Source organism: Ixodes scapularis, unplaced genomic scaffold (assembly GCF_016920785.2).
Source record: "Ixodes scapularis isolate PalLabHiFi unplaced genomic scaffold, ASM1692078v2 PGA_scaffold0__279_contigs__length_252992795, whole genome shotgun sequence".
Taxonomy (NCBI): Eukaryota; Metazoa; Arthropoda; class Arachnida; order Ixodida; family Ixodidae; genus Ixodes; species Ixodes scapularis.
Window position 1 is genome coordinate 160,824,585 of NW_024609835.1, and position 25,646 is coordinate 160,850,230.

Genomic DNA, 25,646 nt, shown 5'->3' on the forward strand with positions numbered 1-25,646 from the left:
TTAGTAATTTAGGAATCAAACAGATGAGAACTAAAAATATTACGCGAACACGGTTTTCAGTTTCGCCCAAGTGAGAAATATGCACAGCATATATATTTTCTTCAAACGTTTGTGAGGCATGACCCCTATTTTCTGCAGGATTTGAAATGAAATCTCCCATGTATAACTTTTTTGGGGAACGGAGGTATTTGTATAAAGTAAACATGACTGTAGTAACAAATTAATCAAAATCCACGATGCGTAAATCGAACGTAAAGGTGAGAGTGGAATGTTTTTTTCTTGACCACAGCTTGAAGGACACAGTTGTATAAAATGTTGTCGGTACTAATTCTCCTAACTCCTCGTGCAAGCTGTTTCAGATAAATAAAGTTCGATACTTTACGCGCGTCTCCGGCGCGAGGGTGGATTTAACGGACAAACGTAGCATTCGTTGATCATTAAACACCCAGCTCACCCCAATGTCTAATTATTTTGTGATGATAAGATAAAGCTCTCTGATGAAACCGCTACCCTTATGTGGAATGCTTTATCAGATTACGGTACAGTTGTCGGTTTTGCAGCTGGAGGTATATTTGTTTTTCAAAAATAATCAAGTTTGAATCATCATTGGGTGTTCATAGCACGCAGGAGATGAAATTTTCTAATATCTAGCTTTCTTTCCTCTTTCATTTAGTTACTTTTTTTTTATTTCGATCTTATTTATACAGCAAGCATACAACGGTAGTACAGTACATTTATAGTTATATGCTTTTTTGTGAAAAACGAACAGCAACAAAGGAAATAAAAAAATCACAATAAATGCGAAACATTCCAGGACAGCACGACGAAACGACTTTGCATATCTCGACATCTCAGGTCATATTTCACGGATTAGGAATCCACCGTCCATTACTCAAAAACAAAAATGCCACGTAGTCACTCGCGCTTGTACATATAGCACCACGGGAAGAAAATAAAACGTAAAAAAAAAAGTTATGTATCAAGTTTTTTTTTCTTTTTAGATTGCTGTGTTGAATCAAAAAGCAAATAAGGAAATGAATGCTTCGGCAAGATGTCGGTCCACCTTTGAGACATGGCAACGCTGGTTCAATCTTTAGATGGGAGGCGTAGGTACTTAACCAAGATTTTCGATTCAAGTTCCTTAAAACGAACGGAGTAGTGATTACACAACCGCACGTCAGTACAGTGCTTATGCAGTCATATCTCGTTCATTTGGACCCCGTTAATATGAATACCCTGTTATATGGACACCATTTTGGTGGACGAATTAGGAAAATACATGCACTTTTGTCCTATTATTATGATCATTTCATATTATGCACAATTATTTAGGAGAACCCCGGTGTCCCGATTAACGAGACATTACTGTCCCACCGGCGAACACCCATTTGCGAAGATAAAGATTTTCTTATGAAAGTTTATTTTTTTATTTATATGTACCGTACGAAAACGTGCACAATAAAGGAAACATGATTGGAGGAATTCAAGGGCCTGTATATGACTTTTATATCCTTGCATTGTTTTTTAATCGCAGTAGATGTGGTGATTACATTTGTTGCACTAGAAATATGTAAATTTAAGAGGATCGAACTTTTATGACTTTAACTGGCAGACTGACCTGACTGCCGGAGCATTGATTGCACTGATCTGCTCATCTGGGCAATGCGTTCTTTGAATTAATATGTGATGTTTGGAATTTATTGAAGCAACACAAATTTGATATAAACTCCGGATATCACTGAAGAGGCTATAAATTGTACATACAGCTGCATCTAACCAGTAAATTTACAGGGTGACGCCTATCTCAGATACAAAAGGAAAAGTTCCTGGATAACAAGAACTTTCATTTCTTTTTCTATATTCAGAAGGAGCTGCGAGGATTTAAAAAAATTAAATATGACGGATTGTTACTTCACATAAGTTTGCAGCTTACTAGACAGCAGGAAAATAAATTTAACGCCCTGTTTTAACCTTAAATTGAAACATGTCATAAAGGGTGTCTTAGAGAATCCGTGTCGGTATCCAACAACGACGACAAATTTCTAACTCTGATGGAGTCAGTAAGATTTTTATTACGCAAATTAATATTGTTAGCACAACATAAATACTAAGAATGCGTAGGAAAGAAACAAAGATTAGTAACGTGCAGCTTGCAAGAGCGGTAGAAATGCGTTGCTTGACGTTGGTGACACCGGAAATCTCGACTGCGGGAACACAATCCGGGAGAGGATATGACTGCTGTGGCAACGTACATTCAGAATACTCCCACGCCATCATTCTGTTTGGCCGAACAGACATCAACCACTGGCCACAAATGCCACTTCAAAGGTACAGCGAAGTCGAGAAAGGCATTTTTATTGCGCCTAAAAAAAACCAAGGAACGCCCCCTTCCCCTTTTTCTTTCAAGCGAACAAACACATATTTAGCGCGAACTTTTCGCCGTTAGGCACAATTTAGGTGGAAGTAGCCACGCTTTCGGCCCCGCTGTTTTTTTTTTTTTTTTTTTGCTTGTTTAGATATACTGCTAATCCCAGAGAGGGCTGCTTGCAGAAAGTAGCACTAAATATATGCATCATAATTCACACCTCATCATCATATTATGCTTCGTTTGGTCAGGACCACTTTTCACTAGCTCTCATTGGCTGAAGTGATGATTGGTGTGTGGAGTGTCAATTATAAATTTTTGCTGCGTGTCGTGATAGCTCTTTGTTCGACATTTTTTAACAAACATACAATCTAACTAGAGGCATTACTGTTTCGGTTTGCTAAAATTATCTGGAGACCTCTACTTAAGCTCTAATTTCAAACCTTAAGATTCAAAGCCATCTTCGAGTTATCCTATACGCCGCATAGCTTGTTGAATCCGTCTTTTTTATAGTGAGAGTCGTTTCGTGCTCACCGAAAGGTTATAGGAAGATCTCCACAACTGTACAGGTTTTCAGGAAACGACTGACGCAGGTAAACGGGAAGAGTTCCGCGATTGCATTTTTTGTAGCAGAACTGGTGTAGGCCTACTGCTTTCCTGTTTTACTTGATGCAGCTCAATCTGTTTGTTTGCGCATAATGTTCAATAAAGATGCCGGCTCCCAAAAAAGTGGGAACTCTGCTTGAAGAGCGGTTGCAAGCATCGTGATCGCGACCTTGGTTTCACCATTCAAAGAATATGTAACTCCCGCCATTTTACCCAGAAAGACTTCAAGGCCTGAAGCTTCAAGTTTTGGGCAGCCCACAGGCGAAGTCGAAGTTTTCGTAAGTTATTCATTCATTTATTAATACATTTGACTGTTTTCAGGGCGGTTAGAAGAGTGTAAGGGAAACAAATCGTAATTTCACATTGCTAAACGCACAAAAATAAATTAGCACAACGTACGTGAGTACAAGTTGTAAGAATGGACTTGGTACACCATGGTGAGAATGTGCAAGAGAAAAATGATCGGCAGACACTTAAAACACAGGTCCAATGCATGCTCGACTCTCCAACCTTACCCCAAAAGCCCAATTTATCTGTTTTAATATCACCGGCAGCTTGTTCCGTTATTCTACTGTTCTAATAAAAAAGATATTATATATATATATATATATATATATATATATATATATACAACACGGGCACTTCACACCATCGTACGTGGTCTCCGAGGACGATATAAACGAAATTGTGCAGATGAATGAACCGTACTTAATCCAATGAATTAAAGAATCGAAGTTTCCAGGAACCCGCCGAAAGCCAAAAATTGGCGGAGCCAGGATTTGAACTCTGGGCCTCCCAATGTCCGGTCGGGTGTGCTAACCACTACACCACTCCACCTTGGCTTCATGGCGTTTCCTACCTGTCTTATTAATGCACAAGAAACGAAATGTATCCAATCGGAGGTGTTCTGGAAACACACGCCGCCGCGTGGAACGCGGCACGACGCTTAGTGTCACGTGGTACGTGCTCGTTTGTGCTCCAGAAATCCTCCCACTGTTTGTCTCGCCCCGTGTACATGTAGTAGTCTTCTTTGTTTTATGAGCTTTTAGAGACACGGTATCATCATCATCTGCGAGAATCAAGAGCCACGTTATTGAATATACAACACGGGCACTTCACACCATCGTACGTGGTCTCCGAGGAGGATATAAACGAAATTGTGCAGATGTGCAGAAGAAGACTACTACATGTACACGGGGCGAGACAAACAGTGGGAGGATTTCTGGAGCACAAACGAGCACGTACCACGTGACACTAAGCGTCGTACCGCGTTCCACGCGGCGGCGTGTGTTTCCAGAACACCTCCGATTGGATACATTTCGTTTCTTGTGCATTAATAAGACAGGTAGGAAACGCCAGGAAGCCAAGGTGGAGCGGTGTAGTGGTTAGCACACCCGACCGGACATTGGGAGGCCCAGAGTTCAAATCCTGGCTCCTCCAATTTTTGGCTTTCGGCGGGTTCGTGGAAACTTCGATTCTTTAATTCATTGGATTAAGTACGGTTCATTCATCTGCACAATTTCGTTTATATATATATATATATATATATATATATATATATATATATATATATATATATATATATATATATATATATATATATATATATATAAGCGTCATTGTGTACACATTTCATTTCAAAGATTCTATTGTGTATCCCCGTATAGGCCGAGTTAGTAAGCTTGGTAGCAGATATAGGGAAGGGTCAATGTTAGAGGGGTACTCCGGGGACTGGTTGAGCTACCCAAGCTAACTATACTTTCGGAATTACCGTCCTTTACACTTTCTGGTATATTATTAAGTATTGCGAAAAACAAAATTTTATGTGAAATCCGCAAGTGAAAATGGGGCCAAGACCAACATTTAAATATTCCAGCTCTTTTTCAGGGACGTGACGTCAGGGGAAGGCAGGCTTGCATGTCGAGGGAGCAGTTTAAATGTGGACTATACTAAGCCTTTGTTTCGTGCTGCTCCGCCAGTGAAGGAGCGAGCTTCCATAGCATTCTTTTGACACTAAAACAACTGCTAGTAAACAGTTGGGAACAAAGTATAGTTCAAAGAGCGACCCCCATCCTTCCCCGGACTTCACTTTTTGTTCTTGCAAGTAGGTACTTTCACTTTGAAAAACACGATGAGGACCAAAAATGTGAATTCAATAAGTTCGCGGAAAAAGAAATTCTCCCAATACTTGGCGCACTAAGTAAGTGCTGTTTATTTTTTTTTTTTTTAGGAAATTTGCAGGCAAATTGGGGCGACGCGAAAACCGCTGAAGTACCCTTTAAGCTGGTTTTGAGAAAGCTTAAAAATAAGATGAAATCGCGTAAATTCTCTACGACAAGACAATGATTGTAGTTTTAGTTCCTGCAGCATGGGAGCAACTGACTCTGTTCGATACCGTGGTGTAATAAAACGGGCAGACGTTGTTCGTATTTTTTCTGACTTACCATTTTTTTTTTCTAAATGGGTCACACAGAACGCAGGCGTATTCTAGAGTTGGCCTTACTAGAGTTGTATATTCAAAAAGCTTTACACTCTACTTTAGGTTGGGCTTCAAAAACCATAACGTTTGTATAGCCTTAAAATACAAATTTTCAATATTAATATTCAACTCTAACTCTGAAACTATTGTAATCTTAAATATTTTAACTAATATGCTGTTGTTAGCGGAACATTTCCAATTCTGCAAGTCCAATTAGGAGTGTTATCTTTGTTTTCCTTTCTTGTTAACCTCACGAACCCAGTTTATGCTCTGTTGAGTTGCATTGCCATTTCTGACACCAATTATCTATAGAGACAAGGAAGTAGTTTAGGTTCTCTTGTTTTTTTTTATTTACTGTGTAGCCTAGCGTACAGCGAGCAGTGGTTTGGGAATAACCTAACCGTAACATCGGAACTCAGCTTGTTAGCAATATCATTGATCTAACACAAAAGTAACACAGACCCCATAACTGACCCTTGGGGGACTCCCGACAGCACACCACGGACAAGCGACGCAGCGCAACCAGTAGAGAGCTTTTGAAAATCGTTTTTGCACACCCGATATGGTACGATGGGCCCTCCGGTACGAATTGTGCATTTCCGAGCCTTCTACGGTCTTACCGCAATTTGCCGTTCTAACTGTAAGGCAGGACTAATAGCCGATTTCGACAGTCTCGCTTCGTTACCGAAACAGTTATATCGCGGTCGGAGGGAGCGCGCGGAGGGTTCATACATGAATAAAATAACTCGTGGTAGTGCCTGGCAGAATCGCCATAGGCGACAGAAAGTATACGATGTTGGAGTCAGCAAACAAGAAAGTTCAGAACAAAACATGATGAGACTTGATCTTAAGAACTAGTTTAAAGTTTAGTAAATGCCACACACGCTTGCGCAGGAACTCAGTTGGTTAAAGCGCAGGTCAAAGATCGAGCATTTGAATAAAACTCACCTACGAAATGTACTTCTTACGAATGTTATTACACTTTTAGTTGTTATTATTTTTATACAAACATTGAGATTTCCATTTCAGGCATTTATTATCCGCTTTTAGAGCTGCATTATGACAATGAGGCTTAACTGTAGTGGCAACACAGTGTGAGCAACTGTCTTCTCCATAAAACTCTCGATAACTACTTAAAAAAATTGCATCAATCAAAAATTGGTCTACTAATGCTTACCACATATATCCTATAAAACGAGCCCTCTGATGTTTGGGTGATAATTTTTGAACAAAAGTGCACAGCTGTAAAGTGACGACAAGTTATTCTTTCGTTTTTCTCCGTGGTCGCACCGCACACGGTGCGACGATCGTTTCGCAGGCGTACGACCGTGATCGCCTGCTATCTGTGCCGTACGCGACCGCGAGGGCAACATGACCGCCAAGGAGGATGGGTAGGCCAGCCTCGTGAGCCCGATTGCAAGGGTCTTGTAACCTGACACCCAGACCCTGTTGTTGGTTGTCAGCGTCTCCGGGTTGCGCAGCGCCGAGCAACCAACGGTGTCCTTCCAAGGCTTTCAGTCTTAGTCGTTCGCGCCGATTGGAGATGGGGCAGATCCTCTGTCGTGCACCTGAACTACCGGACAACGTCCTCTTCGTTTATCGACGCCAGGTCGAACGTCCCATGCCTTGCCGCCAACAAGAGCCTTTTCTTAGTTCGCTGAAAGTCGGACAAAATAACATTCAATAACTTGTTCTCGCCGAATGGGTCCAAATTCAAGTCGCCGTCAAAATGTCAAGCGCCAGTGTTGTCAGAAAGCTCGTCTGCGCCCTTAGCAGACGATCATTTTAGAACTTCACAGTGACAGTGGCCACACGCCGTGGGGCGCCCGGTTTTGTATCACAGAAGCGCGTTCATTTCAGTAAAAAAAAAAATAATAAATACGAGACGCACTATGAGTATATATGCAAAGTAATGTTATCTATATTTTCAAGATGCGAATAATATTCACGACAGTTTCTACAATTTGCAAATTCAATTCGCCTACCAGTTTGTTGTCAAGCAGAAAACGGCGAATATAGGAGGCAATGATAGATAGTTATTTGAAGGTATGGGCGCGCTTGTGTAACCCATAATCTACCTAATATGTTAATAAATGTTTGTTCCCCCTAGGCGAAGAAGGTTTTTATGTTATTATGTTGTGCACGGCACCTATCGCTTCTCGCGGCCACGTGAGCTAGTTAACCACCCTATTACGGTGACGTAGCGCTCCACTGGCACCTATTTAAGAGGCTGCGACGACAGGGGCCTTTTATTGGTCTTGCAGCCGGAGGATATACGCTACCAGAGCCATGCCACCGGTGTTCATTTGTCTTCAATTTGAATTTTCGGATTTCTTTGATTTTTTGTCAATCTAAAAAGGGAAATTTCTAGAATCATGTCTGAGACTTTTTCAATATAAAATTTGTTATTGAACTGGCTGTTTAAAAAAAGACCGGCGTGAAAAGCTCCGGACACACGTCATGTGACTATCATCGACGCCACTTGGCGGGCTCGACATCGCTCGCCTAACTCAGCGGACTTTGAACACCGAGGCTTTATCGAGTTCCTACATACTGTGCAGCCAAAAATAGCATTGATGCTTAACAGCGCTAGTACGTGTTCTACGCACAATATACTTGTGAGAAATGACCAAAAAAAAACTGCATGTTTTTATTATTATTTTTGTACTTGTGGAGGAGGTGTTTTATGGTGAACTCCTGTACAAATGGTACCCTGACGTCTGTAGGAATTTCCAGACAATAAGAATAGCAAAGGTAAATATTTTTTGAATGATATATTGAATGTAAAAGCTGTTATTATCCCTAAACAATGCTCATAAGCTGCTTATTATTCTTAAGGTATTGTATTCTGGAGCTGTGAACATTGGCATTTAGTTTCTTAAGAATGAAACGAACTGTACTATCGATAAGCGAAGACCGTTTTCAATGGGGAAGTAATTTTCATGCACTGTGTTGCGGTTTCGTTTTTATATTTCCAGTTTTACGTTTTTTACACGATGAAGTTTTTTTAAGGATTGAAATTACACACGAATTGTTTTCACTATATTCATGAAGACTAAAACAAAGCTCCATCTGCTACAGTGTGCGCTCCAGTATAGAGATCCATAGTGCTTATATAATTTTTGTTTTCGAGGAAGTATTTACTGTAATGCATTTTGTTGAGGCTGCAGGCACAGACAGCAGAAGAAAAAAGAAAAACTAATATAAAACCAGGAAAACCGCAAGCACGCCGGAGGCCGCCAACAATAAAATGTAACCAATTGGTTTTAAAAAATAACAAACATACCAGCGAATAGTGCACGTCGACCACAATACTGCAACTAAAAAAGGCGCTAGCCCATGACCTCGGAGAATACTGCAAAATTTTTCTGGGGGTGAAGTTTTTGAAGCTCCGGAGAAGAGTACACGCAAGTTCCGGCGGGTTGCGATGGCACGGCACACAGCCCAGGGCTGAATGCAAATGAGAATGAATAAAAGGGCGTAAAAAAGAAAAGCGTGAAGTGGTCGATGTACACTTGGCCCTGTGTGTTTATTTAGTGCTGTTTTATTTATTATTATAATGCACCGATTCGCCCGACTACACGCCTTGCTGCATGCGAAATGTTGGCGACCAGCTGTTGAGTAAGCGGCAGGAGGAAAAGGTCGAATCTGGGCGCTGGTGTAAAAGTTTTCGGGAAACTGACATTTTTAACCCTTGTGAGTGTGCAAACGAAAGGACCGGACAACAGGTATTTCCGGTCTCTCTGTTTTCCAACTCTTCAAGGTTAACAATGTCAGTTCCTAACCAGCTCGCCTCCACCTTTGCATTAAAATGAGCAAGGCATTCGGCGGCCGTGATTGGCCGGCTATACGCTTGACCTTAACGCCAGCCAATCACGGCAGTAGAATTCCTCGCCGACGTTTTCGCCAAGTGACCAAACTAGAGAGAGCCCCAGAACTGGTAATTGCTGAGTCCACTCCGGCTGCTGCGCCGCCACCAGGATCGCTGAGATCCCGACAGCGCCTAAAGCCCCTCTCTCCTGGGAAAAGTGGCGCCATTCCTTGAACTAGCCGCCTCGCACACTATTGACCGGTCGTCACGTGACATCTGGCTTTTGGTTTTGGACTTCCGGTCGCCATGAATTTCCCAAGATGTTGCTACGCCGCAGCTGCCGGGCTGCTGCGCCTGTAGTATTGGCCTGTAGAAAAGTCGGCTGGAAAGTTTTTCAGTATTCTCTTTGGAATGGAAAATGAACCTCGGAGGAAGATCTTGCTTCAACGAATCGGTCGAAAAGATTTCAACCCGACGGGAGCCGCAAAGTTATGCGAGGTGAGTGCTCACCAGCATGCAAGAAGACAGCTGTTTAGAGCGAGTTATGCACTCCATTCCACCGTAAACGCGAGCGATGTAGTAGCGAGCACAAGATTGCCAACTTGGCATGCACGGATGCCTGTGTTGTGAAGTAAAGGCCCCTACCCACAGTTGCGCCTGAGAGCGTTTAACTGCGTTGCGTCGAGAAACGGAAGTGATTGACCGGCACATCTGCGCTTCGTATGAAGCGTGGAATCCAATTCAAGGAATTGCCTGGCATGCGACAAAAGAAGTATGGATGTCCTGCGTCCTCGCAGTCGCAACGCAGCGAAACGCTCTCAAACGCAACTGTGCGTAGGGGTCTTTGGTCGTTCGAAATGGCCTACTCCTGCTCGTGCTTGTGGCATCGGCGTCGCTCCCAATTACGGGTGCATGCAGAGTACGTGCTCTGGTCAAGTGTTGCGTACGTGCTCGCGTACCATATTTTGTTTCGTAAACATAGCTGGCAACGCTGCCGCGGCTGCGGACCCGAGCATGTGGATGTATCTATACTTCGTTTCAATATAAGTGCGAGCGCAGCCAGTGCGAAAAGCACGAGTATGTCTTCTCTGATGACGCTCTTACTGGACAAGCGTGTGTGCTTAGCCCACTCAAAGTGCGTTTGTTCTCGTAGTGTCAATAGGGTCTCCTTCGCTCGCAGTCTTATTGAAAGAAAAACGCAAGCAAATAAAACACTTGAGATCAACCCCACACTCGCGCGAGCAGCTTTGTCAGCGCAAACTTTACGTGCAGGTCTTTGGCAGGCTCACCTAGGATCTGCAGAAACGGACGTTTGAGGTGGCGTTACATGATGTGTTCTCGACTAAAATTCGATCTCTTCAGTTTATTACACGACCACTTCAGTATGCACCAATTCAAAACACTAATCATGCAAAACAATGGAGAGCAAAAAATTGATGGAAAATGCTCTCCCAAATAGTTATTTTTTCGTTACCTTCCACCTAGAGCCACCACCGCAAGGGAACTGGAAACGTAGGTGGTATGTACAACATTCTACAACTACGCAGCTAATCGAAATTTTTCATAATTTGAGCATAACCGCAGATAAAGGGGGGCAGACAGATATTATATTTTTACATTTCGCTAAAGCTTTTGACCGCGTATCGCACCCGAAATTGTTGTACAAGCTTAGTCACGTTCTTAAGAATGATCAGATAGTCGATTGGTTGAACTCATATTTATCAGGACGGGAACAGTATGTGTATTTTAAAAAGGAGAACAGAATCATTACAAGTAATATCCGGCGTCCCGCAGGGATCGGTACTTGGACCGCTTCTTTTTATATTATTTATCAGCGACATGGGAAAGGACTTTGACTCCGCGGTAACTTTAAAGCACTTTGCGGATGACACTGTGTTTTACTCCAATATCAGTTCCAATGAAGACCAACTAAATTTGGACAAGCACTTGCGTAAGATAATGAAATGGTGTGCTGACTGGCAGATGGAACTGAATATAAGCAAGACGGTCTACATGAATGTAACGCGCAAAAAACAACACTTACAATTTAACTACGGTATTAATGGTCTTCCGCTTGTTAAAGTTAACGAATATAAATACCTCGGAGTGCACTTAAGAAGTGACTTAAGCTGGAACTCCCATATTGACTATGTATGTAAGAAAGCCTTTCAAAAACTATGGATGCTTAAAACAAAGTTGGAGTTCGCTAGTTCCGATGTCAAATTAATCGCCTTTAAGTGTCTAATTTTGCCAACTCTGGAATACGCTAGTCCGGTTTGGGAGCCATTCACAAATCAAAATATTTATAAATTGGAAAGAATTCAAAATAAGGCTGCTAGATTTATCTTTAATTGCTACCGGTCGACTGAGTCGGTCACAAAACTCAAGGAGCAAGCAGGCCTGCCTAGCATAAAGACCAGATTAGAAGCGAATAGAATGAAACTTTTTTTTTCAGATATTTCATGGTCATTCGATGTTGGATACCCGAAAATACGTCGTGATGTCTCCTCCGGTGTACCACAGAATAAAACATAGCTTAAATATCCAATCCTATCAATACTCTACGGATCATTTTAAGCACTCCTTTTTTGTTCGATGTATTGATTTCTGGAATAAGCTGCCTGAATGTATAGTCAACTCTCAAAGTGTGTCAACTTTTGTGAAGGAAATTGAAATGTTTCTTTCTTCCCATGTCACCAAGGGATGTGACTGAATTATTGAAGTCTTTGTGTGTCCTTGGTCTGTTTTTGAAAATATGTACCACTCCTGCCTTGGCCTCACGGCTGGCAGAATGAATAAATAAATAAAAATAAATAAAAATAAAATTTCACAAACTCTTTTTTTTCTGTAAGACACGTTATCTGTTTTACAATACTAATTCGGTGCACAAACTGATAATTTTGGACGCCTCCTTTACAAAATGCAGTTCCATTTATTTGTTTTGGTTGGCTCCCTAAAGTCCCCGAGGCACCCCACCACAAGGCAATGCCCACAGTACTGAAACATCCCCAGGGCAGACTGCTGCAGTAACCGCAGCTGCTCTTTAGTTTCGCTGTCCGATACTGTTTCTTGGTCGACCGAGGCACACTTACCACTAGTGCCATCTCTGTCCATTCTAGGAGTGTGTTCCCTCCGGAGGGCCCCCAACAAGGTTCAAGCGGAGCTTTTCCCTCGGGGCAATCTGCCGCAGTGACCGCAGATGTTGGTGAGTTTTGCAGTCCGATAACCCTTCCAGGTCAACTGAGGCTCATTTATCACTAGTGCCGTATTTGTCGATTCTAGGCGAGTGTGTCCTCCTGAGGCCCCCCAGGAAGTTCCAAGTGGTGCTGTACAGAACCTGACTTTCCCAGCTTCCCTAGAGCAGCCTGGTTCGGCAACCCCCCCCCCCCCCTCCCCCCTCTTCAGCTGCTGGTAAGTTTAGCACAGTGATAGTGTTTCCAAGTCGATCGAGGCACACCTACAACGACTGTCGAGTCTGTTCATTTATTCATTCCAGAAGTGCGTGCCATCCCATGGCTGAGCAGCGCCCTGCGGGCCCTTGCTTCTCCAGCTTGTTCTAGACAGATTGCTGCAGCAACAGCTGATGAGTTTTCATTTTCGACTGCTGTTTATTTCCTGGCAGAGCGCAGACAGTTACACACTGTTACTTACATTTGATCTTATTGTCTCACTGCTAGCCACTTGACAAGACTAAATAATTTTTTTTCCTTTTTTTCAGGCACACTGTTTACACTTTGCAGCAGGCCTTATCATCAGACTGCCAGTTTTCGGGTGTACTGATGAATAACAAAGAGCTACAAAGCAATTCAATGCAGATAAAACTGATATTGGCGCAATGACAGGAGTACCAGTTGCAACGTGAAGAGAACAATTTACAATTTTTAAGCGCTTCCTCGTTGCAGATCAACTTAAGTGTCTCGAAAAGTCCACTATGAAGGGGACTGCATGAAGTAAAGGGATCCTCGAGAAAGTTTTTTAAGATTCATCTTTTTTGTGGTTCCCATCGTTTCAATGTGGTACTGGGGAATCGGGGTAGCTTTTGCCTGTAGAATGCACACTTCATTGGCATCTGCAGGACTTCAACTTTGTGTCAGACATAATGCACAAGCTGATGGATTCTTTAGCATACAAGGTGAGCCAAACTTGCAGCATATAACATACTCGTGCAACCCTATCTTAAGTATGCATCTCAAGTTGGATACCTGCGGACCCATCCCATCAAGTAGCTCGATGTTTAATTCCATGCGGTTTGTACAATTTATTGTCTACAGCTGTACCGCACCAGTTACACCATTAGAAGGTGTAAGGGCTTTAGAAGTATTTTATGATATGTAAAAGTGACTGCACCTCTTAGTAAAGCTACCCGCACATTTGTTATGTGTTAAGAAAGCATTTTGATTGTGTATGGTGTGTCTCCGTGTCATATATCTTTTTTTTTTTCATTCTGTGATTTCTCTTGTTATGTACTCAGAATCTGTTCTACTTGTAGTGAATGCTCCTGCCGTGGCCTTTTACTTGGCTGGCAGTTTTGTAAAATAAATAAAATTGTGACTTTGATTTTGTTCTTTTTAACATCATCTGTGCTTGTGTATTTTCATGGAGATTCTGATCTCGCATTCACTTATTTTGCATTGTTCTCTGGGTGTGATTTAAATTATTTTGCCTCATTCCCTTTTACTGAAATAATCAGCAATTGCTTGACTCGAGAACTAGGTGCTGAAACCGAGCGCTACTTTCCAAGTCTGCACCAGGACGCTGGCCCAGGAGTCTAAAAGCAGCGTAAATCGTAATCAACCCTGGATTTTTTTAGTATGAACGAATAACAGAAAAGGTACAGATACTTTGATCAAATTACGGAGTAACAAAACTAAACGAAAACGGAGTTTTTTATTTCTAAAAACGGTTTCATCAAATAAAATAACGAAAATTATACGCTCGGAAAAGTAGCGGCACTGCGTAGCCCCGTAGCGAAAGGCGGGCGGTGCCGCTAATTTTTACAGCATGCACAGAAATACGTAGCAATTTTTATCATTACGAGTACTGCAGGCAGCTTAAAAGTGCTACCTTAGCGTCAACCACATCAACACTTCCCCCATTAGAAAGAAAACAGTATCTTGCTTTCTAGGTCGCCATATTATTTTTAGCGCCCGAAGGCCAAACCCTCCCGAGAGCTCGCCAAGGACACGCATTAAAAAGTCAATCATTTGAAATCGTGTAGAATAAAATTGCAATATCGCGGTTTTATATGATTATTAAAACCGACTTGCAATTCCTGTGAAGCCGAACACTCACGAGACACTGTCCTAATGCAACGCGGTAGGGACGATTATCCAAAGCACTTTCTGGATCCACGGTTGGACGAACAAGTCTAGAGCGGCTTCAGGACGGTCGGATACGAATGCAGGCTCTGAGTAAGGTCATTGCCACACTTATACGACGAGAAAAGTCCACACGATCGGCAACTCGCCCAATCCAGCTGTGAAGCCGAGCACTCACGAGACACTGACCTATGCAACTCGTTAGGGACGATTATCCAAAGCACTCTTGGGATCGTCAGTTGGACGAACAGATCTAGAGCGACTTTAGGACGATTGGATACAAATGCGGGCTCTAAATGAGGTCATTGCCGCACTTGTCTGACGAGAAAAGTCCACACGATCGGCATCACGACCGCTTCAGCTGACCGAGACGTCGAGACGCTTGGAACATTCCAGAGGGCGCCTCCGTCGCAAACCGGAGGTTAGAGGTGGGGTAAGGGGGGTTTTTAGAGGAGAAGGAAAGAGAATTTTCCCAGATACAGGGACTTTAGACAGCGCCAAGTTTGACCCTACCCACCGAAACAGCGCAATCTAGCTCGCGTCCGCGTCGCCCCGAGCGCGTCTCGCAGGGTCGCGCAACGAGCGCCAAACTGGCAGGCGGGGAAAGCTAAGACGCAGGCGTCTGCAGCAGATTAGCAGCATATACGCTTGTCACGCTTCCGCGTGGGATCGTATGGAGACGGCGTAATGCGCACACATATGCCTGTCCAAAGAAGACACTCCAGAATTCGTGAGGAGACACGACCCCGGCAAAAGTCATGGAAGTTGAGGTGTCCGGCAGTCCGATGTCTGTTCAAACAGCACCAAGCGAACATCACGATTTTACTACTCGCTTCCTCTGCTTTCCGGTGACCTCGGTGCTTGTCAAACTTGATGTCACACGCCACCTGCCATTATTATTCATCTATCCTGCCGGGCCCTCGTATCCTTGGCCGTGTTCCAAGTTTTACTTTATCTTACTCCAGGGCAAAGGATTTGTACCTTTGCGTTCGAGAACCTATTCTTGTCCAGCGTCGCTCAATCTGTGTAATCACGTGACACAACCCGCCACAGTAGCTCGGATCTATTTGGACAAAATGTGTATACGAAATCTTATAAGGTTTCGTACGCAGCCCTTCCTTTTCTCGCTTTAAAATCCCGAAGAGTCGCGGAATCCTTGAGCGATTGACCGACAGCGGACAGAGCTTATGAGTGGCTGTCCGGATACACGGGATGAGCATGCTCAAGGCCCACGTGGAGGACATCCGCGAGATTTTGCAGAAAAAAAAACTATCGTCAGCAAAATAAAAAACAGAATCGGACGGAAGCGGCTCGTTGCACGATTTATGTCGGAGTCGTATCAACTCACGATTTTTTAAGTATCATGTTTGGACGGGCCTTTAGTCCTTTAGGCGGGGTGGTGCAAGAAGCAAGTGGACGACTCGTTCCACTCACTTTACTAGTATGTTCCCCGGAAACCGTGTACCTTTTAATGCTCGTACTGGCAAGGTAGGTAATTAAAAAGGCGCAATCTTCTGTTCAATGGCCCTGTCATAGTCGTCTGGAGGCAATCTTATCCACAAAAAACATCTAGGAATTACGATATAAGTTTATGAAGTTGCAGAATTCTGCCATGCCTTTTGGCAAAGAAAAAAAAATAACGACCGAGCTCAAAAATTGGCTAATATTGCAGCATAAAGTTTGTCGGTTCTCGTCTAGCTGTCTAAATTGTGGGTTGCATATACCTTTCAGTGCCGGACTCTCAAGAACAATAATAATACAATACAATACATAATTTATTTTATTTTTTTACTACATTTCGCTCTGTACCCACGTAAGCCAAGAAGGCATACGTGGGAGGCGGCACGTGACTAACAACCAGATTTTTTAGTTTCAACTGATTCTATCAGTTTGATCAAAAAAAAAAAAAAAAAAAAAAACTTAGAGGAAAGAAGCGGTTCATACACACGTAGATAATAACAGCTGGAACGGACCACTATTAGGTACATACTTACATTTACTAATACTTCTCAAAGTGTTGTTTTAATAATCAACACAATACATACAGTGGTTACGGTCGTATTTTGGTACTTTTTATTATTTGACACTTTTTTACTTCTTCATTTTATTGATTCGTATTTTTGCTATATCTTTCATTGCATGTGGATATTTGCACTAATGCGTTCTTCAGGCAGTTGGTTAAAATGTTTTAGCACATAATATTTTATTGTGGCCTCTTCATACTTCATATTGATTATAATGATTCAAAATATTTCTTATTTGGTCATAATGTTCTTTCTTTAACAATTTCTAATGTGTGGTAATCGATTAAAAAGGAGTTTGTGATATGCCATATAATAATTGATAAGTAAAGTAAAATACGCCTAGTTCTTTAAAATATATCATCTATTAAATCGTTTTTCTTTTGGATTTGGTAACCAATTTTTTGGGATATCTGTTTTTGGAGAGTTTAAACTTTCTTGGAAGGTATGTGGCATAGTGCCCATAAAAAAGTTATTTAATATTGTATTACAGACTTTTCTAATGAGTTATAAATCATTTTAAGTACAGGATGGAGGATCATATCTTGAGTGGTAAACATATAGGCCATCAGTGTCATTAATTGTTCGCATACATGTTCTATATGAGAGTCGCATCTAAGATGCTGGTTTATATACATTCCAAGGTATTTTACATTTTTTACATAGTCATTAGCTAGGCATGAAAATTTATTTACAATTTTTATCGTGTACTTTAATGTGTAATTCAGCTGACAGTATTTTTCTATGGTCTCTAAAGCACATTATTTGAGTTTTTGAAGTATTTACGTTAATCTACTTTTTACAGTACGACTGAAAAATATTGTGGATGTCTTCTTGTACTTCTCGCACGGCGACTTCATAATTTTTGTGGACGTATCCAATTACTGTATCATCTGCGGACTGATATAATTTGCTCGTTAGTTTTACCTGTGCAATCTCATTGACATATAAATTATACAGAAGGGGGCCCAGAACTGTACCTGGCGGCACTTCTTGTTTCACCATGATTGCCCTGCTATATTTCGATCCCAGTCGTACTATCTAAAATCTGTCTTGAACATAGTATTTTAACAAGTCATGTACTTTTCCCCCAATCCCTGTGCTGTATACTCAATATAGTAAAATAGAGTGATTTATCGTTTCAAACCCCCATGTAAGATATATAAAAAGTTAATATTTGATAGTCAAGGTTTTAATATACATAATAAAAAAAAACTTCCAAAAGAGCTGAAGTTCATTTTTTTTTTTTTTTTTGCTCTGAAACCATATTGCGTGTCAACTAATACATTATGTTTCGCGATAAAACTCCGAAGTATTTTATTGATGAATTTTTCCATTAAATAAATAACTAACGAGAGTATACAAACGGGTCTATAATTAAGAATTTTTTTCTCGCCCTTCTTATACACTGTCCGAACAATACCAGTCTTTTCAGGAATGATACCACTTGAGAATATGAAGTTTTTTAGGAATAATTCCGCTTGAGCATTTTGCTGTTATATATCTGGATATGAACTGCGTTTATTATGTGGATGTGCCATTTAATATACCTTGTCCTTAATTGATCGTATCCCACTGCTTCATTGGTTTTGACTTTGTCCACGAGTACGATTAGATGACGGCGTTGTTAGGATTTACAATGAGATCACACGTGGAGACCGAGAAAAATGATGCAAGTTCAAACCAAATTAAAGTACCACACTCCTTCGGTGCACTCGTCGAACTCTATTATTTTTTTTTCTCGCACGTGTGCACGTTTTTGTGTTCTTAAAAATAAGTTTTTTTCTGCAGCAAACAAATAAATAAATATCCAGACACAAAAGAAGAGCAGAACACGGAGCTCAGTAACTTTATAGCCTGACCTTTCTTCATCTGTCCCTGAGGTCTCACAAACCTTCATTTTTTTATGTTTTTATTTCTTTACTCTACTACGTGTCTTTGCGACCGGGAAATTTCGACGCCCTTGGATATAAGAAAATGACTAGAGTGAGAATGGAAAACAAAAAAAAAAAAAAAGTAGACAGGCGATGAAAAATAATGGCACGAGCCCAGAATGTAGCAACAATAATGCCGTTCAAAAAAAAAAAATATATCTGAGAGAGGGGCTCTCGGGGATAACAAACCACATTTCGAGATACGTCCCACAAGAACAAAAGAGCGAAAACAGTCGGAGGGATTCATCGGTCGAGTTCTCTAGCTGTTGCTTCCGCTATAAAACCCCGCGAGACCGGGGACCATAACTTTGAGGAACCGAGTGAAGCAATAGCCTCTGCTTCGCGGCGGGAGTTTTTTGTTTCCGATCCCCCACCGCTGTGCTTTGTTTGCCACGGTTCTTCTTCTCCGAACGCGCGTGGCAAGAGAATGGCTGCAGTGAGATTCTAGATAAATCCAAAAGTGGCATCTATCTATTACAATCTCCATTAAGTTTGATCGCTCCTTACTTTTTTTTTGCGAATGTTTGTTTGTTTGTTTTTCGGGCAAACGGACATCATAGCCGGCGCCCGGAGAACAGACTGGGCGGGAAGAGAGGCAGTATGAGTGATAACCGAGCGAGCCTGTATCTGGCACATGTTTGAAAGGATGACCGGGGCAGGCGCTTGCCTTCGTCAGGCATCTACGAGCGTGCGGTGGTGTGCCCAGATTTCAGAGCGTTTCGAACTGCTCGGTGGGGTTGTCGGGGTTTATCGGCCGCGCTTGCAACACCAACTGCGAGGAGCGAACGAAAGCCTTGGTTGTCTGTAGGCTTCTCTACTTTTCCGTCTGGTTTCCATCTCTCCGTGCGACAACGCAGCGTACGTGCCCTAGTCACCGCTGCGTCAAATGCTTTACCAGGGGGAATGCGTCCTACACCGCTCATTTGCATTGGACGGCGCGTATACTGCGCTAACTTCTTTCCTGACGGTGCACGCCTCGCCACGTCGAAAAGAAATATTCTTGTATTGCTTTAAAATACTTTGGGAACACGCTACCCGACAGATATTGAGCAGACACCTGCATCGACCGAACGGCTTGCGACGCGGCCTTCGCCACCGGTGGCGAATGCCTAATGACCGCGACGTCTATGGCAATAGGTTTCGCCTCCCACCGCTTCCAGTGCAAAGCGGAAAAAAACCTTAAGTTGCTGGTTATCCAGTAATTCAAACTACCCCGAGCCAGTCCGAGCCGAGACCATTATATTATTGGGGGGTAGAAAGTATTTCCCTTAGTAAAGTATTTAGCTGCATCCTGGAGGCGTCCTCCCTTAAATTGCAAGCGCTCTCCACTTCTTGCGTTGCTCGCTCTCTTAAATCTATGCTTTCTAGCCTACAGGCTAGCACTGGGCGCCACCAGGAAGAGGAAAACACTCACGTACTTCAAACTAGCTTTGTAGTTCGCTGGGAAAGAGCTAATCTAATTCACGAGGCGGCAACAACAAAATAGTTGCGCACTCACCTGCGCAAATTAAGTTTGCTTGGGTGTCTTCAGTCGCTCGCGTGGCGGGTAAATATTTCCGGCTAGAAAGCATTCTTAGGTATTTGTTTTTGGGCAGACAAAGCGAAGAAACATGGCTAAAGTCCTTAGATAAGAACTGCCTACCAGTAGCTACGTTCTTTGAAGCGCCGACTGCGTGACGGTGCAGGTTTTAGAAAGCGAATGGCACCGCATAGCAGAGGTTTGAACTGAATTTCGCCATTTTGTTCAAGACGAATGTGCTTTGTCATTTGTAAGGGTTGCCGTATTTGTAAAAGAAATATAAGCGCATCGACACCAGCGAGCAGAAGAAATCTAAAAAATAAAGTAAAACAAAATAATTGAATCTTCTATGTAGTAAAGCAAGGTTGAGGGGAACAAAAAAGATCACAAACAAGACTTTGACGAAACTTATTTTTTTTTGTTTGCTTTTAAAAGGCGCGCGTTATTTTAGAGAAGGTACATACAATGTACCATCGGGTCCTAAGGAAAGGCGAACCGCGGAGAGTGGCGATACGTGCTGCGCCACCTGAAGGCCCTTGGACAGTTTTTTTTCCCTAAATGCGACTGTCTCCTCGCGATTAAACTAGCCGCCTGATAGATTTGTTTGGTCCCGTGTTCGACTCAATGGGCAGCGTTTCAGCCGCTTAACAAGACCTTCAGCGGAAATTATTCAACATGCCGCTTGGAAAATACACGAATACAATTTATATCACTTGCATTCCAAGCCTCTTCACCCCGTTTCTGTGCACAAAACCGGACTTTAATAGTCGAAGCGAGGACGGAGATACGTCAGCCATTTGCCTGGGACGCTAGGTACCCCTAGTTTGTAGTCACCACGGAGCCGGCCACGTGATTCCAAAATCCCTCTTGCGACTATTTTTACCGCCGAGAGAGAAAGCCGCATTTAGCATAAAACCGGCCCCAGAATCGCGAACAAATGGGACGTTGAGATGGCGGCTGCGATGGTGCGAGTCCTTCAAACAAACACCTGTCAGATAGAATGGCTGTAGGGCTCGATTATCTGGGTGAGCCGCCGAAGGTACCTTGCTTTACGGGCTACAGAACGCGGACTATACATCTCCAAAACTTCAAATTTCACGTGATGTGGACAATCTACAAGTACAGATTAAACGATAATTGTTTTCCTTCAAAGTCATCCATTATGACGAGTTGTGACGGATTCCGTGAATAACAGGTGATGTGAATGTCATTATCTGCATGATGCAAGTTTTTTTTGGACTAACAAAGAAGGTATTTTTTCAAGGTGTGCTGTTGATTAAAATTGTTTTACATGCGGACTCTGCACCAAGTCCGGAATATGCATCATGTGCAGACAGTAGTCTGGAAGATACGGTGTTAGATGTAAGCGCTCCGTGGACCTTTGGCTTGGACCCGTGTACAATTAGCGAGCATACTAGCACCAGCTGAACACTGGCGAGGCGAAAAAGTTCAGTGTGTGCCGGCCGCTTGAAGGTGACGTATAAAAACCTTGTCTAAGACATGAGGGCGGGACCGAAACGCTCGCAGCGCACCCTCCTTTTTGTGCAATTGTTGAGTTCACAGGGGCCTTCAGGTGCTGTAGCAAATGAAGTACAAAAAGTGTCGCTGACCATTGTTCGCGTATCAGTAGGCCTCGACAGTAGGGAGTTGTAGCAGGCCGTTTCCGCAGCCGGCAAAGCACCCGGATGACGCTCCGTAGTCTGCCACATGACTTTCAACTATGCAGACAAGGCTGACGGCGTGCATGCGCAGCGCCGCGTTTTCTTAAACCGTAGCGGAAGAGAACAACGATCTACTACAACTCCCTATTACCGCGAAGTTGTGCTCACGCACTAGTTTAATTTAGCTCCACTCTATGCTTTAACGCACGAAATGCTTTTTAACGCTACGCACGGAGAGACGTACGAACAAACAAACAGACGGTCATAATGTTGTTGTTGGCGGGCAATCAAAACATTATATCCGTTCGTGCGTCCGCCCCTACGTGCGTTTCCCTCTAAAGATAGCGGAGAAACTGAATAGTTGTTTAGGTCACCTTGACGTCAATTCATGTCTCGTCACCTATACCCCAATTTAGTCTCCCCGCTAAATTTAGCGGGAAATTTAATGTCAAGTGACCTTACGTCACGAGACAAATCCACTACTTTAGTTTTCCCGCTCAATATATTCGGTAGTTCGGTGAAAAATATAGGGTGTTTCCTCCCCGAGACCATGGTTTAATACGTTCTAAATAATCTTAAACGATCACACCTTAAATGCTGCATCTCATGTATTATATATAGGACTTCAGAAATAAAGGTCACTGCCAATTTTCGCTCGTTCCGCGGGTTCGCTAGTATCCTTCGGCCGATGCTGGCCATCTCCTCGTCACGGCTCATGGTTTCCAGCAGAGTCGTGAGGCCCAAGATGTGGGCGAAAATGTAAGGTGTAAACGCACACTTGCTTGCAGGGTCCCCCCTTTGGAGGTGTTTCTTCTACATGTCTGGATTTGAAATGACCGCTTCGGAGGCGGTGTTGCCTTGTTTAGCTGCTCTTGTGATCTTAACTTTGACTGTGCTTTGTCTTGTGCATGACATTGGCTTGTGTAATTTTATGTTTGCTTTGGACTGCGCGCTTTTTGATTCATTATAAGAAAACCCTCTGGGATGGGTTGCTCAAATGGCTGAAGAATACTAATAAACTTAATATACCCGATACCAGAGGGCCACGGACAGGATTTTGGAGACTTGGTTCCCTGATACGAAGACTTGATCTTCGCCCCGCCTCTGGAGACTAACCCGCTTGTCCGACCCTCTTCGGCTGTCAAGCCTTCCGCTCGTTATCTCCAGAACTTCGACCCCTTACGGCTGTGTGAAATTTGGTTAGGCCGCTCTTTGTATAGACTCCTGTTGGTAAAGGTTGGCTGTGGTGGAGGCGCCCGCTCAAGGCGTGAACAAGGAGGACGGCAGGGCTGGGAGTCTTGCCCCCAAAGTTTATTCGCTAATTATCCATTCTGCAAAGTGCAATAGAGAGTAATTTTTTATTGTATGTAAAAAAAGATTGCTGTACGTTTTCATGAGTATCTTCACAAACGATGAACATAATTCCTTTGTTACAGTATTTCTGTATTTTCAATGCATTCCTATATCACCCCCAGACCTGATATAAACTCTATGTAACCTGCACACCCCATTGACCCAGGGTACTGGAAAGGAGATGCTTTGGTCGTATGAGAGTCAGCCCGGCCGGTGGTTAAAAAGAGCAGCTTTGTGCAGCATGCTATCGGACGATTGGACACCGGCGTTTCGTCGGAGTTCGGCAGAGCACTCGGTCGTTCGAGCACGAAATCGGGTACAATGACTGCAGCCGCGGACAGCCTCAGACACAGAGTTGTGAGTATTTCGCGTAAGACGGTCCTAACCCGTTAAACAAAACTTTATGGGCCGGTTCGTGTGGTGCGCTCAGATAACTTATCAGCTGGTCAATATTAATATTGCAAGTGATTTCGTATATTACCTAAGATGGTGTTAAAATAAACACGAATTGGATTTGTGGAAACTGTTTGCTGAATAGTGATGCGTAATGCGATTTGTGAAAACGAGAAAATAATGAAACAAATGATAACACTTCTCATGGCTTTCTTGGATTACACTGATAAATTCTGAGTAAATAACAAAACTGGTAGTGATTTATTTGTCGATATGTCAAAAGAGTTAGATCCCGTAGATCATTAATTATTTCTGGAGAACGTTCAAGGAGACCTTTTTACCACCTTCTTTGTGAATACTTCACAGATAAGGTGCCCTTTACAGAAAATATACATATAGAATGAAGCAGGCATTCGAATGCAGTGCGGGGTATCACAAGGAGCACTTTGGGCCGACACCATTTTGCATGGCATTGAGATAAATGAGCTTGTTCTGTTACTAATAAGCTCTAGAATTTTCAAACACGCGGAAGATACAGTTCAACCTTTGCTATATCAGACATATAAAAAGTAAATTACAATATCCCAGGACGTTTGGCCGGTTATGTAGCAGTGTCATTTTAGTAAAGAAAAAAAAAGTTACTTTCTAATACACCTACACCTATTGAACTAACGGTGGGCATGTATTCGCATCACGGAATACATGCAATAACTTTACTATATCAATAATATACACATCCTATATGTACATGTCTTGACAAACACATTTTTTAACCAGTAGCTAAAGGCTTCGTGTAGTATTGGCATATCTTCACGAGTTGAAAATGTTTCTGGTGTTAATGTTAGAAATACCGGTTTTACGGACCCAGTGGGGTAAATGTTGAAATATGGTGTTACAGTGTACGTTCAACGCGCCGAAACGAAAACTAGAAATTAATACTATTCAGACAAATAACGGGTTACGTTGCGCAAAGAACTAGATATAAAAGTTCGAAATAGACACAAACAACCTAATTTATGAGATATAGTACCATTTTTCAAACTGTTTGAATATGTAATGTATGCTAGACATTGTTGCGTTAGGATATTAAAAATGAAGGTAAATTATAAACAGAACTCAGATGTAGAGAACGATATGCAAGACCGAAAATATAGCCTGATTTTGTTGACTGTTCGCCTTGTAACTACGGTAAAAAAGTAAAATGTCGTTGTAATGCTTACGCTTTCTAGAAATTACCAGAAGGTTCGATTAGTATATTATTCCTGCAAACAGCAAAACAATATCTTAAACAAGTGGCGGGAAGAGTACGACATGTAATTTTCGTGTTTTTGTTTTTTTCTGTGTGTTTCTTTCAGAGTTACAGCTATTTTATGCGCATTTTGTGTCTATTAACACTATACAAAGTGTTTTATATTACATGGCATAGTAAGATGTTTCACACATTAAGACACTGTCTTGTATTATTTGTTGGTTTTCTCGCATGCTTCCCCAGAAACGAAGGTAGATAATGCAGAATGGAAGCAAATAAGTCATTTCGCTTATTTACAACGCTCTGTCATTCAATCTAAATCAGTGACACATCTGTCTCAGAAATTATGCACTGCTTTACCTTCTAATGAAACGCTGCTCACACTAAGAGAAATTGGAGCTCATACAATGCATTCTGAATGCCAGGTGAAATTCCGGAATGGCGCAGCGGCATGCGGGGCGCAAAGTGACGTCATATGCTCACGCCGCTGACTGGCTGGAGTGTCTTGTAGCTTCCAACATCGTCCATTATAAGTAAAGTTCCGTGTTTTCGGATCACTACAAAAAATATTCAGAAAAAAACATCGACGGTAAATGTTTTGTCAATTCGGATTTATCCGAAAACCTCAGAACTTGGAGGTTATGTCGATAAAAAAAAATAGGCAAAAAGGGGGTGGTCTGCGAATGAAATTAATAAGAGCACAAGGCCAGCAGTCCTGATGAGATACAGCTTTAGTTTCCTTTTGAGACAAAAACAGACTGACAAATCTTTTCGCTCCTCAAAGTTCCTTCAACACAACGGGTCATGCTCCCCGTACTTTATGTATTATGTTTTTGAACTAAAAAAAAAAATTGGGAACGTAACTAAATAAACACCGGACTCCAAAGAATTAAGAATCTAGCAAAAAAACTCTGATAAACTCCGCATTTTCAGTAAA